This window comes from Balaenoptera physalus, assembly GCF_965194825.1.
Source record: "Balaenoptera physalus genome assembly, chromosome: 2".
Taxonomy (NCBI): domain Eukaryota; kingdom Metazoa; phylum Chordata; class Mammalia; order Artiodactyla; family Balaenopteridae; genus Balaenoptera; species Balaenoptera physalus.
Window position 1 is genome coordinate 93,453,489 of NC_138883.1, and position 16,305 is coordinate 93,469,793.

Consider the following 16,305-nt stretch of genomic DNA (forward strand, 5'->3'; position numbering starts at 1 on the left):
AAGGAGGTAAGAGGTAATGTGTCAAAAGCCACAATGTAGGGCTTCCCTGGTGTCGCCATGGTTAAGAATCTGCCTGTCAATGCAAGGGACAGGGGTTCAAGCCCTGGTCCGGGAAGATCCCACATGCTGCGGAGCAAATAAGCCCATGCACCACAACCACTGAGCCTGCGCTCTAGAGCCCGTGAGCCACAACTAGTGAAGCCCGCACACCTAGAGCCCATGCTCCGCAACAAGAGAAGCCACCTCAATGAGAAGCCCACGCACCACAATGAAGAGTAGCCCCCGCTCGCTGCAACTAGAGAAAGCCCACGTGCAGCAACGAAGACCCAAGACAGCCAAAGATAAATAAGTAAATAAATAAATAAATAAATAAATAAATTTATATTAAAAATAAGCCACAATGTAAATTTGATTCAGATCTATGTTAGTATGACTCTAAAACCCATTCTTTAGCCACCATATTGTGTGCTTTTCTGGGCCAAACTTGACATCTAACTCATTATTTCTGACTGTTTTACTTAAATGGTTGCACTACCCCTTCTTTGCATCTTCTCTCCTTGATTTGATCCACAGCATTCCTGAAAGTTATTTTACTCTTTTGAAATTTAGCAGTTTTTAAAACTGCTCCAATTTGACAAGAAAGAAAAGAGGGGAAAATAGGTCAATCTAGCCTACTTATTTACCAAAGTAAAACAAAAAGGATATACCCATTTTATGTCTGAGACAAGTTAATGTTCAAAAATATTAAGTTACTTATTCAGGTATCAACAAGGACAACTAGGGCCGGCAAAGGAGGCTGATGTCTCTCTTTTCATTTTAAAACTTTGGAAAATATATGTTGTCTTTGTCCTTGTGAGACTGAACAGTAAATTGCATTGATTTCAAAGATATATTCTTTAACAACAGTAGATATCACTTAAAACTTACTGTATAGGGAGTGGACAGGCCCTCCTGACAGAGTGGACAGGACCTCCGGTCAGAGATATGTATAACACACTGACTTACTGTGACCTAGGAAAGACTGCCAAGGACGTCTTCAACAAAGGATATGGGTTTGGCATGGTCAAAATAGATCTGAGAAACAAGTCACATAGTGGAGTGGAATTTTCTACATCTGGTCATGCTTACACTGATACAGGGAAAGGATCAGGCAACCTGGAGACCAAATACAAGATCTGTAACTATGGACTGACCTTCACCCAAAGGTAGAACACAGACAGTACTCTTGGGACAGAAATCTCTTTGGAGAATAAGTTGGTTGAAGGGTTGAAACTGATTCTTTTGATACCATATTTGTACTGAACACAGGAAAGAAGAGTGGGAAATTGAAGGCCTCCTATAAATGGGATTGTTTCAGTCTTGGCAGTAACTTTGATATAGATTTTCCTGGACCAACCATCTATGGCTGGGCTGTGTTGGCCTTTGAAGGTTGGCTTGCTGGCCATCAGATGAGTTTTGACACAGCCAAATCCAAACTGTCTCAGAATAATTTTGCCCTGGGTTACAAGGCCGCAGACTTCCAGCTGCACACTCGTGAATGATGGCACTGAATTTGGAGGGTCAATCTACCAGAAAGTGAACGAGAAGATTGAAACATCAATAAACCTTGCGTGGATGGCCGGCAGTACCAACAGCCATTTTGGCATTGCTGCTAAGTACAAGCTGGATTGTAGAACTTCTCTGTCTGCTAAAGTAAATAATGCCAGTCTGATTGGACTGGGTCATACTCAGACCCTTCGACCAGGAGTGAAACTGACCCTGTCAGCAATAATCAATGGAAAGAACTTTAATGCAGGAGGGCACAAGGTCGGGCTGGGATTTGAGCTAGAAGCTTAATGTGGTTTTGAGTAAAGCATCAGCTTTGTCCCTGGAGGTGAAGAGAAATGAACCCACTATGTTTTGGCTTAAAATTCTGTGAAATTTCAAAAGTGTGAACTTTTATTCTTCCAAAGATATATAATCCTTCCCACACTGAGGGCTAGATATTGAGTCCATCCTAAGGGAGGTGCTTGAAGGCATGCCCAGAAGTTGTCATGTTTTTGCCACATTTCAGTTCAGTTCTGCGGTGTTGTTTTAAATGTTTTCCTCAGAGACGGTGTAGTGTCTTGTAACAAAGGAGGTGACCCAACCCTCCAGTTGTCCATCGTGTCCTGCATGTCCCACACCACTTTTTCATGACCTTGTAATATATTGGCCTCTCTGTGGTAGTGGAATCTTTGGTTTTGCATCAGAGTAAAATAAAGTAAGCCCATCACATTTAGAACATAAAAAACAAACAAAAAACAAAAGTACTGTATAAAAAGATAAAGTTTAGAGGTCACCATCTCTAAAAAGGAAGGATGGACTTTGATTTCCTAAGATTAGGATCCAAAATACAATGTGTATCATAGTATGTGAAGCTAGGGTAATAATGAAAAGGAAAGAAAATGGAAGCAATTATTCCTTTCATTCATAGTCAGAAGTTACACATAAAAGACTTTATAATACATTAATGGAATAAATATTAAATACAATGGATGGGTATAGGGAGATTTTCCAAGAAAAAATTAACATAATGTGTTAAATTCGAAGAATTCAACAAAGTGTTATATCTATTTAAAAGTAGCTATGTAATAGTACCATCATAAAATTTTTAATTACCCCTAAGAGTTCATGGTAATTGAATCACTGAATGAAAATGCAAACTGTTTTCTGAAGATTTCTTACAGTTAGGTAATACATGAAAACAAATGTGCAGTTAGCATAAGTCAGAAAAATTTAAAAAATTTGTCAAGAGACCCTGCAGTCATCTGAATAGGAAAGAAAAAATCCATCCAAATAAGAAGAATGAAAAAAATTTTAAGTAATGTTACTAAATAGACAAGTTTCTGGAAAATCTCAAATGACTAATGATGACATAGCACTCATTAAAGGGAATTGATACTATTCTAACACCTTGAAAAATGAGGAACAAATTTAATTAGATGATAATAAATCTTAGTTTTAAAATGTGAAATAACATTATTGTATTTTCTAGTATCTTGTTTTCTTCTGACATCATAAATAAGCCACACAAGATATATGACAACACTCAAAAATGACACATTATCATTCTCTTTACTTATTATATTATAGGTATTAGAAGTCTATTAGACACAGCTAATCTGTCTGTCCCTAACACTTTTACCTTCCTCAATTTGTATTCAGCTTCAGAATGCGAAACCCATTTATCCCCATCTGTGGCTAGCCTTGACTGCTTTCTCTGTCTGCTTCATTCTGGCAGTTTGGGCACCCCAACTAAGTAAAAATGTTCTGTATTGATACTTCAAATTCATAGAAAGATGATGAAAATGAATTTCTCAATTCTGTACAAAGATACAGACAACTAAAAATACCCTATTTTGGTATTGCTATACAGTTTCACAAAGGTGGATAACCAGTTTCAAGTTTTATATGCTACTGTGAGTATCTCACTTTGTTTCATTCATTCTTCATGGTTTTTGTATTTTTAATTCCATATATATGGAAGTAGAAAATACATAATATATATAATATAATGTATTATTATGTAATATATTTTGTATTTATATAAATTTATATTTATAAATCATATATACATTTTTTAAAAATTCACATACCCTCAACTGTCTTTTGATTAATCTCAATCCAAAGGTAAACTACAGAATTTTAAAATGTGTAGAAGTTTAAGGCTATTTGATTAAAGAATGGTTTTCACAAAGATAAATATTATTTTGGTTATGTGTCTATAAGGTGTCTTTTGCAAGTATTTTAATTTAATGACCTTTTATAGTTCTATCTGAGCCAATGAATCTGCATTGCTGAACTGGGTAAGAAACTTTGGAACATTTTAGAAATAGAGGTTGAAGAACTAAATGTGTCTACAGATAAATATTCTTCAAAACAGTGATTGGTCCTGGTGGCAAAGCTTTGCTTTTGTGATAAAAATCTTACTAACAGTGTTTTAATTGAAACTTTTAATCTGAATGTTGTTTGAATCCTGTTAAATGTTGCTTTCCTGCCTCAATTCAAATTTTCTTAATCTTCATTTTCACGTTGAATATTGTTATACTCTCTGCCTCATTATTCTAAAGAAAGATGAAGTAAGCTATTAACATTCTGAACGGCCTATGAGATGTTATGATATAAAATGTCATTCATTTTTATGAGTTGGCTGTCAGTGTGGGCTGCAATAAAGTTATAATTCCTCCCTGGCATTATGTGATGCCTGATATTGCTGCAAAATCCTTATTAAAATTTCAATAATTGTAAATTAAAACAAAAGTAGATGGGACTTTTATGAAATGGTTGTTTCTGAAAGTCAGGTGGTACAGAACAGGGCTCTACAAGATTGACATTATTTGCTTTGTAGCTTCAAATCATCATAATCCCACTGTTATTTTCTTTACTGAAAAAAAAAAAAATTGGACTCGGAATCATTCGAAACTTTCAGCTGCAGAACCTGGTTTGCTTATACTGAGAAAAGTGAGATGACAAAGCTGTATCGTTGCTTCACCAAGTCTACCCTTAAATTGCTGCATGATGTCATTTGCCAGAGAACCTGAAAGTTGTAATTTGAATAGATTTTTCTATTTAAATATTTGGAAGGGAAGGGGCAGTCAGTGTTTTACATGTCATCTCATGGCCTCATTAAATGTATGTTAATGTAGCATTCAGCTTGCAAATTTCCTCACACAAAATAGAAAACAACTACAAGAAAGATTCTCCTAGGACAGATAAAGCTGTATTATTTAAGCATATGTTACCAAAAGAAGCAAACCATCATTCAAAACAAAGGAATTTATACTCAGAGTTCTCTCGTGTATTATTTATGAAAAGTATGTAGTTGCAAAGATAAGAACTATTTTATTTATTATTTATTTTTAATTTTTTCATTGAAATATAGGAAATATTTTAAATTAAGTATATGATAAATGTCATTGTAATGAATGTGATTGGAAAAGAGTATATAAAGGAAGAGTAGTAATTTGTGTCATATGTTTCATAGCCTTTATTTTCAACTCTATCATCTTAAATTACTGTAGCTTGAGGATAGAAATTTGGTGCTTTTAAAGATTTGTCTAACTTTAGTGCTAGTAAGATGCTATACTCAGAGTGAACTTGACAAATTTGAAATATGATTTGTGTGACAGTATAAAGGCAGCCTACCTAAAAATAGCTTCATCCACTGAGCTGTCATGGCACCTTAAATTCTACCACTTAATAAAGAATCTTTATTATGAATCTTTATCTTTATTATGAAAGATATAAGGGCCTCATACCCATGAGTCTTTCTTATTCACTAATATTGTAGTAGTGTATTGTTTTTTGTTGTTCTGTTTTGTTTTATTCTCCATTGGACGTGTGGGTTGGTGAGATCTTCCACTGCACTTCAGAATATTTGTATCTTCTGGCCACCAGTTGCCATTTCCATGGCTTCTATCAAGTGAACCTAGTTGCACCTGGCGATGGTATGGATAATTGAGAAAGTATAAAAAATATCATGGAATCAGCAAAAAATACGCCAATTCTATGAAGATTCAATAGAATAACAGCCTAGTTCCATCTCTAGGTGTAATCCATGGATCATGTGCATTGGAATCATCTGGAATGCCTATTAAAATGTTGATTTCAGGATCCTACCTCAGAGCTACTGAGGTAGAATTTGTATGCAGTTTGCTTGATGATTAGCATGTTACAAACTCCAAGATGATTTCAGTGGACATGGAAGCTTATTTTAGTGGTATAAATATTTGTCAGTGATGGCCCCTATGTTGCTTTGAATCCAACGGTATCCTTTGTTCAAAAAATACATCAGGGCACACTATAGAAACAATTTTCAAACCATTCAATAATAGAGCAGTAATTTTGTCATGAAAATCAACTTGTCAAATACTTCTTTTTTTCCCATTTATTTTATTTAAAAAATGTGTTGCTTCTAGATTGAGCCCCTTAGCCTTGACCCTGTGGTCATCATCTTGCAGGACCATTTCATTTACTATTTCTGAGCATTTGAGGAGGCAATGTAGAGCAGTAGATCATAGTTAGAACATGTACTGGTCAGTGTCCCAGCAGAAAACAGATGGTACACTAGATAGTTGGGCATGAAGGATGGGGCTAGGGACGGAGGGCATAAACTTTAAGAAGGCACTCACTCTGAAGTTTGTGAAAGCACCCTAGGTGCAATTGTCCATTAAAGGACTAGTGTAATACCTAGGATTTCCAGAGTAATGACGTCAGGGGAATAGTTACTAGAACTCAGAGAGTATATGGCACCTAACAGAAGTTGTAACCTTTGATAGAGGAAGGCCTGATGCCAGCAGCCACCTTACAAGGAGGAAACCAGAGTAATAAATATGCAGATATCCCTCTTCTGCCTTCTTTTATTTGCTGAACTTAACCAGAAGCTGGAGGGAAAGAGAAATCTTCACTGGAGTCCATACTCCAAGTCAGCTTTCCAGGGTCCCAGCAGGGTGGGGAAGACTGGGAAGTGGATCTGTGGTGAGGGAGACAAAAGGCACTGGGACAAGATAAAGAGTCAGAGTGCCTGGGCTTCCCAGTTCTCCACTGTCTATCTTAACGTCTTAGGGCCTTGCTTATCTCATCTACATGCAGGAATAATAGCATCTGCCTCATAGAGTTATTTTTAGGATTAAATTAAATAATACCTGTAAGGACTTTATTTATTTACTTAAATTTTTATTGGAGTATAGTTGATTTACAATGTTGTGTTAGTTTCAGATGTACAGCGAAGTGAATCAGTGATACATATACATATATGCACTCTTTTTTAGATTCTTTTCCCATATAGCCATAACAGAGTATTGAGTAGAGTTCCCTGTGCTATACAGTAGGTCCTTCTTAGTTATCTATTTTATATATAGTAGTGTGTATATGTCAATACCAATCTCCCAATTTATCCCTCCCCCTCTTACCCCCGGTAACCATAAGTTTGTTTTCTATATCTGTAACTCTATTTCTGTTTTGTAGATAAGTTCATTTGTACCCTTTCTTTAGATTCCGCATGCATCATAACTGATATCATACGATATTTGTCTTCGTCTGACTTATTTCACTCAGTATGACAATCTCTAGGTCCATCCATGTTGCTGCAAATGGCATTATTTCATTCTTTCTAATGGCTGAGTAATATTCCATTGTATATATGTACCACATCTTCTTTATCCATTCATCTGTCGATGGATATTTATGTTGCTTCCATGTCTTGGCTATTCTAAACAGTGCTGCAGTGAACATTGGGGGACATGTATTATTTCAGACCATGTTTTTCCCCAAATATATGCCCAGGAGTGGGATGGCAGGATCATGTGGTAGCTCTATTTTGTAGTTTTCTATGGAACCTCCATACTATTCTCCATAGTGGCTGTACCAATTTACATTCCCACCAACAGTGTAGCAGGGTTCCCTTCTCTCCATACCCTCTCCAGCATTTACTCTTTGTGGACTTTTTGATGATAGCCATTCTGACTGGTGTCTGGTGATACCTCATTGTAGTTTTGATTTGCATTTCTCTAATAATTAACGATGTTGAACAGCTTTTCACATGCCTCTTGGCCATGTGTATGTCTTCTTTGGAGAAATGTTTATTTAGGTCTTCTGCCCATTTTTTGATTGGGTAGATTTTTTTTCTTTTGATATTAAGCTGCATGAGCTATTTGTAAATTTTGGAGACTAATCCCTTTTAGGTTGCATCGTTTGCAAATATTTTCTCCCATTCTCTGGGTTTGTTCATTTTGTTTATGGTTTCCTTTGCTGTGCAAAAGCTTTTGAGTTTAATTAGTTCCAATTTGTTTATTTTTGTTTTTATTTCCATTATTCTGGGAGATGGATTAAAAACGATATTGCTGTAATTTATGTCAGAGAATGTTCTGCCTATATTTTCCTCTAAGAGTTTTATCGTGTCTGGTCTTACATTTAGGTCTTTCATCCATTTTGAGTTTATTTTTGTGTATGGTGTCAAAGAGTGTTCTAATTTCATTTTTTTACATGTAGCTGTCCAGTTTTCCCAGCACCATTTATTGAAGAGACTGTCTTTCCTCCATTATATAGTCTTGCCTCCTTTTTTATAGATTAATTGACCATAGATGTGTGGGTTAATTTCTGGGCTTTCTATCCTGTTCCATAGACCTATATTTCTATTTTTGTGCCAGTACCAAACTGTTTTGATGACTATAGCTTTGTAGTATAGTCTGAAGACAGGGAGCCTGATTCCGCCAGGTCCATTTTTATTTCTCAATATTGCTTTGGCTATTCAGGGTCTTTTGTGTCTCCATACAAATTTTAGGATTTTTTGTTCTAGTTCTGTGAAAAATGCCATTGGTAATTTGATAGGGATTGCACTGAATCTGTAGGTTGCTTTGGGTAGTGTAGTCATTTTGGCAATATTGATTCTTTCAATTCAAGAACATGGTATATCTTTTGATTTTTTTGTGTCGTCTTCAATTTCTTTCATCAGCATTTTATACTTTTCAGAATACAGGTCTTTTGTCTCCTTAGGTAGGTTTATTCCTAGGTATTTTATTCTTTTTTACATGATCGTAAATGGGATGGTTTCTTTAATTTCTCTTTCTAACCTTTTGTTGTTAGTGTATAGAAATGCAAGAGATTTATGTGTATTAATTTCGTAACCTGCAACTTTACCTAATTCATTGATGAGCTCTAGTAGTTTTCTGGTAGCATCTTTAGGATTTTCTACATATAGTATCATGTTGACTGCCAACAGTGACAGTTTTACTTCTTCTTTTCCAGTCTGGATTCCTTTTCTTCTCTGATTGTCGTAGCTAGGACTTACAAAACGATGTTGAATAAAAGTGGCTAGAGTGGACATTCTTCTCTTGCTCCTTGCTCCTGATCTTAGAGGAAATGCTTTCAGCTTTTCACTTTTGAGTATGATGTTAGCTGTAGGTTTGTCATATATAGCCTTTACATGTTGAGGTATATTTCCTCTATGCCCACTTTCTGGAGAGTTTTTTTCATAAATCAGTGTTGAATTATGTCAAAAGCTTTCTCTGCATCTATTGAGATGATCATATGGTTTTTATTCTTCTAATTTGTTAATGTGGTGTATCACACTAATTGATTTGCAGATATTGAAAAATCCTTGCATTCCTGGGATAAATAACACTTGATCATGGTGTATGATCCTTTTAACGTATTGTTGGATTCTGATTGCTAGTATTTTGTTGAGGATTTTTGTGTCTATGTTCATCAGTGATATTGGCCTGTAATTTTCTTTTTTTGTGGTATCTTTGTCTGCTTTTGGTATTAAGGTGATAGTGGCCTCATAGAATGAGTTTGGGAGTTTTCCTTCCTCTGCAATTTTTTGGAACAGTTTCAGAAGGATGGGTGTTAAGTCTTCTCTAAATGTTTGATAGAATTCGCCTGTGAAGCCATCTGGTCCTGGACTTTTGTTCGTTGGGAGTTTTTAAATCACAATTTCAATTTTAGTACTTGTGATTGGTCTGTTCATATTTTTTATTTCTCCCTGGTTCAGTCTTGGAAGGTTGTATCTTTCTAGGAATTTGTCCATTTCTTCTAGGTTGTCCATTTTATTGGTGTAGAGTTGCTGGTAGTAGTCTTTTATGATCCTTTGTATTTCTGTGGTGTCCACTGTAACTTCTTTTTCATTTCTAATTTCTTTGATTTGAGTCCTCTCCCTTTTTTTCCTGATGAGTCTGGCTAAAGGTTTATCAATTTTGTTTAACTTCTCAAAGAACCAGCTTTTAGGGTCATTGATTTATGCTATTGTTTTCTTTGTCTCTATTTCATTTATTCCTGCTCTGAGCTTTATGATTTCTTTCCTTCTACTAACTTTGGGTTTTGTTTGTTCTTCTTTCTCTAGTTGCTTTAGGTGTAAGGTTAGGTTGTTTATTTGAGAGTTTTCTTGTTTCTTGAGGTAAAATTGTACTGCTATAAACTACCCTCTTAGAACTGCTTCTGCTGCATCCCATTGGTTTTGGGTCATCGTGTTTTTGTTGTCATTTGTCTCTATGTATTTTTCTGATTTCCTCTTTGATTTCTTCAGTGATTCATTGGTTATTTAGTAACATACTGTTTAGCCTCCATGTGTTTGTGTTATGTTTTTTTTCCCTGTAATTGGTTTCTAATCTCATAGTGTTGTGGTTGGAAAAGATGCTTGATATGGCTTCAATTTTCTGAGATTTACCAAGGCTTGCTTTGTGGCCCAGCATGTGATCAATTCTGGACAATATTCCATGTGCATATAAGAAGAATGTGTATTCTGCTGCTTTTGTCAAACGTTCTATAAATATCAGTTAAGTCCATCTCCTCTAATGTGTCATATAAGGCCTGTGTTTCCTTATTGATTTTCCGTCTGGATGGTCTCTCCATTGATGAAAGGGAGGTGTTAAAGTCCCCCACTATTACTGTGTTAGTGTCAATTTCCCCTTTTACAACTGTTAGCATTTGCCTTATATATTGAGTTGCTCCCATGTTGGGTGCATATATTTACAATTGTTATATGTTCCTCTTGGATAGATCATTATGTAGTGTCCTTCCTTGTCTCTTGTAACAGTCTTTAGTTTAAAGTCTATTTTGTCTAATATGAGTATTGCTAGTCCAGCTTTCTTTTGATTTCCATTTGCATGGAATATCTTTTTTCATCCCTGCACTTTCAGTCTGTATGTTTCCCTAGGTCTGAAGTGGGTCTCTTGTAGGCAGCATATGTATGAGTCTTGTTTTTGTATCCATTCAGCCAGTCTCTATATTTTGGTTGGAGCATTTACTACATTTACATTTAAGGTAATTATCAATATGTGTGTTCCTTTTGCCATTTAAAAAATTGTTTTGGGTTTGTTTTTGTAGGTTTTTTTCTTCCCTTCCTCTTTTGTTCTCTTGTGGTTTGATGACCCTCTTTAGTGTTGTGTTTGTGTTACTTTTTCTTTTTTGTGTGTGTATCTATTGTAGTTTTTCAGTTTGCATTTCCCATGAAGTGATGATATAGCAGTCTTTATATTTATAAGGCTGTTTTAAGTTGCTGGTCTCTTTCCCGCATAGAGAAGTTCCTTTACTTTTGCTGTAAGCTTGTCTGGTGGTGCTGAATTCTCTTAGCTTTTGCTTTTCTGTAAAGCTTTTGATTTTTCTGTCAAATCTGAATGAGAACTTTGATGAGTAGAGTATTCTTGGTTATAGATTTTTCCTTTTCATCACTTTAAATATATCATGCCACTCCCTTCTGGCCTGCAGAGTTTCTGTTGAAAAATCAGCTGGTAACCATATGGGGATACCCTTGTATGTTATTTGTTGCTTTTCCCTTGTTGCTTTTAATATTTTTTCTTTCTATTTAATTTTTGTTAGTTTGATTAATATGTATCTTGGTGTGTTCCTCCTTGGGGTTATCCTGTATGGGACTCTCTGTGCTTCCTGGACTTTGGTGACTATTTCTTTTCCCATGTTAGGGAAGTTTTCAATTATAATCTCTTCAAATATTTTCTCAGGCCCTTTCTCTTTTTCTTCTTCTGGGACCCCTATAATTCGAATGTTGGTGTGTTTAATGTTGTCCCAGAGGTCTCTGAGGCTGTCCTCATTTCTTTTCATTCTTTTTTCTTTATTCTGTTCCATGGCAGTGATTTCCACCATTTTGTCTTCCAGCTCACTTATTCATTCTTCTGCTTCAGTTATTCTGCTATTGATTCCTTCTAGTGTATTTTTCATTTCAGTTATTGTTCATCTCTGTTTGTTTGTTCTTCAGTTCTTCTAGGCCTTTGTTAAACATTTCTTGTATCTTCTCAATCCATGCCTCCTTTCTCTTTCCGAGATCTTGGATCATCTTTACTATCATTACCTTGAATTGTTTTTCAGGTAAATTGCATATCTCCTCTTCATTTAGTTGTTACTGTAGGTTTTTATCTTGCTTCTTTATCTGCAACATATTTCTTTGTCACCTCATTTTGTCTAACTTACTGTGTTTGTGGTTTCCTTTCCACAGGCTACAGGGCTGTAGTTCCTCTTGCTTCTGGCTTGTGCCCCCTGGTGCGTGAGGTTGGTCCAGAGGCTTGTGCCACTATCCTCTTGATAGGGGGTTTGACTGGTGTTGTGGTGACCAGAGCATGCCCTGGATATTGAGTGGGGCCGCCCCTTTGCTCTGTGGCTGTCACTGCCCTGTCAGGGACAGGGTCTGCTCACTAGTTGTTTGAGTAGAGGCCCCCTGATCTGTTTCTTAGCAGTGTTTCTTATCTACGGTGTGAGGTAGGCAGGATTGGAGCACTCCCACTGGGAGAGAAGCCACTGAGTATTACTCCTCTGGATCTGTTCACCTGTGAATGTACTCTGTTATGTCCCCTTTTGCCCATTGTGTAGGCTTACAAAATACACTGGTGTTGGCACTGCTCTCAGTCCCACCTTAACTGTGGATATGCCAGCAATTGGCCCTGGTGACTCCCAGGCATTGTTTTCACTGGGCCACCAGCACAGATCTGCTGAGGTCATGTCCCAGGACTGCAGTAATCATGCACCTGGAACCACTGTGGGAGCTAAGGAGGCAGATTAGACTCTTGCCTGGCCCAACCCCCATGTGTACCTGCCCACAAAGCCTACAGCTGCTAAAGTCAGACCCATCACAGCTGCAGGAGCACTTGTTGTCCTTTCCAATTTTTTGCAGGCACTGAATTTAGGAAGCCATCAGGTATGGTGTAACTCTGTGGTCTGCGCAGCCGTGAGGAGAGATTTCACCTCTTCTTCTTTAGTCACATGGCCATTGGGGCTCAGCTGTGGTTTCACCCTCACCTCTGCCTGTGCTCCTCCCACCAGAGTTGGATCCAGAGGTTGCTGGAGAACACGAGCCCATCAGGCAGGAAGAAGCCAAGGTGGTGATGGGGGTGAGTGGGCCACCCAGGCAGGAGGGTGCTGGCGTAGCGATTGGAAAACGCAAACACATCAGGCAGTGATCGGGGTAAGTGGGTCACCCAGGCTTGGGGGAGGATGATGGAGGAGGAGACGGCAGGGCCATGTGAGCCAACTCTGGCAGGAGCCCTCCTTAGTGCCTGTAGAGGCAGGGGCCAGTGTGTGAGGAGAGAGGCTGCAGTGGGCACCGCTCTTTGCATGTCACTCAGTAGTGGAGCTTTGCTTCTGTAGCAGTGCAGGCTTCCTCCACAAGAAGTCCTGGTTGCGGAACCCCTCACTCCTGTCCCCTCGGGCCATCTCCTCACAGCCAACAGCAGTCCCTCCCCAGGTCTGCTCTCCAAACCCCACATTCCAGCCCCCGGCCCCTGTGCACACTGATGGACACCTGTCTCAGTCTGGGGCATGCAGTGCTGTGGCACAGACCATCTGTGTAGGTCTCACTCTGTCCTGCCTTCCACAGACCAGTTGCTGGGCTCTCCTCCAAGTCCCCAAAGCTCCCCTTCTGTCCCAGCTGATCTCCCCGCTAGAGAGGGGGCTTCCTCAGGTGTGGGAATCTTTTCTCACCTTAGCTCCCTGCCAGGTACGCAGGTCCCATCCTGCTTCCTCTCCTCTTCCTTTTCCCTTTTTCTTTCTTCCATCCCACCTGGTTACATGGGGATCTTTCTTGGCCTTTTTGGTGTCACAGGTCCTCTGCTAGTGTTCAGCAGGTGCTCTGTGAGAATTGTTCCATTTGTCAATGTATTCTTGATGTGTTTGTGGGGAGAGATTAACTCTACATCATCCTACTCCTCCGCCATCTTGGAAAGTCAGCCCTATAAAGACTTTAAACAGGACCTGGCACATATAAATCATGACATAAATGTTACCCAGTATTATTTTTAATAGCGTTACAATGGATTCAGGAATTTCAGGTGCGATTCAAAGCATTTAGTCTAATTACGGTATATCAGAGAGCATGTAGTAATCACTTCCTACAGGCAAGAATTGCCAACCTAAAGGACTAAAAGGGAATGAAATGTTGTCTCCCAATGGAATGTGGTGTGTCTTCCCTTTCACAAAAATTCTTTGTGTCTCTCTGTTGTCACTTCAGTCACTTTTTTAAAAAATGCATTTTAAAATTTTTTATTAAGGTAAAAATTGTACGTAATAAAATTTGCCCTTTTTAAATGTATTGCTGGATGACTTTTGACAAATGTTTATATGTATATAACCACCACCAAAATCAAAGCATAGAATATATCCTTTACTCAGATTGTTCCTTCCTGCCAGTTTTCAGTCAGTCTTCTCTCCTCAACTCTTGCCTCCAAGGAAAGAACTGATATGAGTTGTGGTCTTGATAGTTTTGTCTTTCCTAGTTTGTCATATAAATGGGATCATAGTGTATATAGTCTTATTTTTTGTCTTCTTTCATTAGCCTAATGTTTTTTGAGATTTAATTCATGTTGTTATAAGTATCAGAGCTATATAACTTTGTATAGACAAGTAATAATTTATTGTATGGATATACTAAAATTTACTTATTGTGTTAGTCAAGGTTCTCCAGAGAAACAGAATCAGTAGGATGGAGACATGTGTGTGTACATATCTCCAATAGTGTGAGCTGATGGTGTAAATCCTAGTCTGAGTTGAAAGGCTCAAGAACCAGGAATGCTGATGTCCTGTCTGAGGGCAGGAGAAGATGGATATCACAGCTAAGACAAAGAAAGTAAATTCACCCTTCCACTGTCTTTTTGTTCTTTTCAGGCCTTCAACAGATTGGATGATGCCCATCCACACTGGTGAGGGTGATCTTCTTTACTTAGTCTACCAATTCAAATGCAAATCTATTCCAGAAACATTCTCACAGACATACTCAGAATTACTCAGAATTAATGTTTTACCAGGTATTTGGACATCCCTCAGCCTAGTCAAGTTGACACATAAAATTAACTATCACATGTATCAATCAGTTGGACTGTTTCTAGTTCTTAGAAATTATGAATAAAGGTATTATTAATTTTCACATATAGATCTTTGTGTAGACCTAAGTTTTTTTCCTTCTTGTGTAATATCCAATAGTGAGATTTCTGAGTCATATGGTAAAATTACGTTTTTCTTTAGAAAAAACAGACAAAATGCTTTCTAAAGTACTGTGACATTTTGTCTTTCAAACACATTTTTGTTTTATTTTTTATTATCTCTTTTCCCCCCTTTTTTAGTGATTGCTCTAGGGCTTACAATATACAGTTTTAACTTATCTCAGTGTACCATCAAATAATATTATACCATTTTAGATGTAATGTAAAAATCTTACAACATTATATTTCTGTTTCTCTCTCTTTGGACTGTGTTGTTGTCCTATATATGTTATAAAAGCCACAATATATTAGTATTTTTTTTCTATTTGCTGGAAATTATCTTCTAAAGAGATTAAATGTAAAGATAATATTTTTTATTTACTAACTCATTGCTAACTCTCTAATTAGTCCTAGTTCTCTTCATTCTTAGTGTACATCTAAATTTCCATCTGGTATTATTTTCCTTTTGTCAAAGAACTTTTTAACATTTGTTATAGTGCAGTCCTGTTGGCAATACATTTTCTCAGCTATTGTTTAGCTAAAAAAAAACCCCTTTATTACACCCTTTTTTTAAAAGATACTTTTGCTGTGTATGGAATTTTAATTTGACAGTATTTTCTTTTAGTACTTTAAATATTTTTTATTGTTCCATGATTTGGAAAGTGTATGATGAGAGGTGTGCTATAATTTTAATTTTGTTCCTCTGATGGAAACGTTTCACCCTATGGAAGTCTTCTATATTTTCTATTTATCTTTGGATCTTAGCCTTTTAACTATTAAATGCCTAGGAGTTTTATTCTTTGAATTTATACTCTCTAGGGTCCATTGTGTTTCTTGTATTTGTGTATTATTGTCATAAGTAAATATTGGAAAATTCTTGGCCATGATTTCTTTATCTCTTTAAATATTTCTCCTGCCCTGTTGTGTCTGTCTGTTTGTCTGTCTCTCTCTGGGATTCCAATTACAGATATATTATTATGTTTTATTTTACCTCACAGATTTTGAATGTATTTTTTTCTCTTTGTTGTTATTGTTAGCTAACTTATTTGTTTTTTAGTCTTTTCTTTTTTCCCTCTGTGTTTCTGTTGGGATCATTTCTATCAAACTATCTTAAAGTACAATTCTTCTTTTCTTTGCTGTGTCCAATCTGCTAATAGAACTATTAAAGGAATTCTTTAGGTCAGATACTATATTTTAAAAAATTTCTAACATATCCATTTGATCTCTTTTTATAGTTTCTAATTCTGTTCAAATTTGCTGATTATGTACATTGTCCAGTTTTTCCACTAGATTATTTAACATATTAATCATGCTTGTTTCAGTATAGTTTCTATATCTGGGCATATCTAGATCTGGTTCTGTTAAGTGT

General features: G+C 36.9%; 1 pseudogene across 1 annotated transcript; it reads left to right on the plus strand.

Annotated features, from left to right (window-relative positions):
• The first annotated feature begins 372 nt into the window (after positions 1-372).
• On the plus strand, positions 373-12,792 carry LOC309654656 (non-selective voltage-gated ion channel VDAC3 pseudogene; annotated as a pseudogene). The gene has a single exon. The product of its transcript is annotated as a non-selective voltage-gated ion channel VDAC3 pseudogene (transcript).
• The last annotated feature ends 3,513 nt before the right edge of the window (positions 12,793-16,305 follow it).